Raw genomic sequence first — 2,207 nt, 5'->3', positions numbered from 1 at the left:
ATAGATTATTCTGGTATAAGGCATTAACACTATCATTAGAAGTGTCCCCAGAAGTGTTGGGACATTCTTCTATGAAATGTCCAGGGGACTGGCACCAAGCATAAATCTTAACCAAATTGACTGATAATGGCTCTCTAGGAACAATAGCCTCAATTCTCTTGATTAGGCTATCCAAATGGGCTTCCTTGGCTACTATCCCATCCACAAAATATCCTTTTACTTCTATGGTTCTTTCACTCTCTTGGGTTGATTCTCACTCACGGGTTTTGTCAGCTAAGTCAAGTAAGAATTCCCATGCCTTTCTTTCATCTGTAAAGGATGTGAATCTCTCAGGGCACATAAACTCTATCATTTGTTTAATTGGGTAATCAATACCCTCATAAATTATTTGATATAAATGCCATAGGTCAAGGCCATGGTGAGGGCATTCTTAAAGTAGATCCTTGAATCTCTCCATAAGTTTGGAAAATGACTCACTAGGTTTTTGCCTAAACTGAAGGATATCATTTCTAAACTTATTGGTCTTGTGAATTGGGAAAAACTTCTTAAGGAAGACAACTGTAAACTGTTCCCATGAGGTTATGGAATTTGTGGATAACTCATACAACCACTTCTTAGCTTAGTCTTTCAATGCAAAAGTGATAAACCTAAGCTTAACAGCATTATTAGGAAGCTATTGGATCTTAATTAGAACACATACCTCTTCAAATTCCCTTATAAATAGATATGCATCCTCAGAGGTCAACCCATGGAAGTGGGGTAACATAGTGATGTATTGAGATTTGAGTTCAAAATTATTGCCCTGGGCTTATGGTAGAACTATGTAGGAAGGTTGGGCTGTTCTAGCAAGGTAGAACCTATCTTTTAGAGATTTAGGTGAAGGGTTTTGCTGTTGGCCTTCCATATTGAAAGGTTTTAAAGAGAGCAAACATATAGGGTCACTACTTATTGGATCTCTTCTTTCTAAACAATTCTTAGTATTACGTACCCACCTAACACTCATGCAACAGAAAACTACCCACAACTAGAGTAAGACAAGCACAAAATAATGGATAGCAATGGCTTTTTTTATGATTTTTTTATTTTTCTTTTTTTGGCTTTTTGGGAGCTTACCGGTAGGGATCCGGGGTTGCTCAGGTCAATTCCTGAGGTATTGCTACAGGGCAAAACTTGTCTTTATCATACTATGAGGCATGGTGACCTCCACCGATACGACTATTATTGCAAGTTGTTCTTCTCAGGAATTCAATAAAAGAAAAGAAAAAACAAAACAAATGTAACCGCAAGCATATGGATCAGTATATCTACGGGTCGAACTCAGGGAGAGCAGCCACTTTATTTTTTTTCTTTTAATAATGCGAAAGTGAACCTATTAATGGTTATGATCTAATTCTAACTACCATCTTGGGAAGGAAAATCTAAGTGCCCTTTTTTTATAAAAATTAGAACTCATGGTTGGGAACCTTATGTTCTGTGATGCTTGTGTTATTGCTTGCTTCTTTAATTCTGGTGTTATAGAGATTATTTTAACTAATTCTAGTGTAGTGACTGACTGAAGAGCTTCTAATTCAGTCCTCTGTGGATATAGTTCTCCCTAGGGGTGTTAAGTGGTCGGGTCATGCAGATCATGATCAGGGCTAGATGGGTTTGGCCCATTTCTAGGGCTGCACCATGAACACCCATTTAACTAAATGGGCTTACCTAGGGCAGACATGGTATGGTTGATAATCGGGCTGATCAGTCTCAGAGCTTTAATCGAGCTGCCACAAACGGACCTTAATCGGGCTACAGACCTATTTAACTTTAAACGGACCCTCTTCAAAATTGGTCTCCTAAATGGGCTTGAAGGGAATACCAATAAAATGAGGCAGAGATGCGCATAGCAAAGCGATCCCATAGTTTAAATAGATTAAGCCAAAGATGGACATAGCAACTAAGCTACTAAGGTACTCGGTCTTTGACCTTCAAAACTCAAGTTAATTAAACTATGCCTACACAACCCAAGTTTAGCAATATCAAATCAATTAAACTATGCCTGAAAAAGATGAATGTTCAAATAACAACCAGCACCACTGTAACAACCCCAAATCCTATCTAGGAGTTTGGTCGTTGGTGATCCAAGATCGATTTCATTTTTGGGAATGAACTGGTATGGATTTCCACAAACCATGGGAATAAACAAAATAAAATAAATACAAAGATGCAAT

General features: G+C 38.0%; 1 non-coding gene across 1 annotated transcript; it reads left to right on the top strand.

Moving 5' to 3' along the window:
* Positions 1–410: 410 nt before the first annotated feature.
* LOC122068438 lies at positions 411–517 on the top strand. The gene has a single exon (XR_006137115.1). It is a non-coding gene; the product is annotated as a small nucleolar RNA R71 (small nucleolar RNA).
* The last annotated feature ends 1,690 nt before the right edge of the window (positions 518–2,207 follow it).

The sequence above is a fragment of the Macadamia integrifolia genome, unplaced genomic scaffold, assembly GCF_013358625.1.
Source record: "Macadamia integrifolia cultivar HAES 741 unplaced genomic scaffold, SCU_Mint_v3 scaffold39, whole genome shotgun sequence".
NCBI lineage: Eukaryota > Viridiplantae > Streptophyta > Magnoliopsida > Proteales > Proteaceae > Macadamia > Macadamia integrifolia.
Note: the sequence above shows the minus strand (reverse complement) of the source record. Positions and strands in the feature narration are given on the sequence as shown.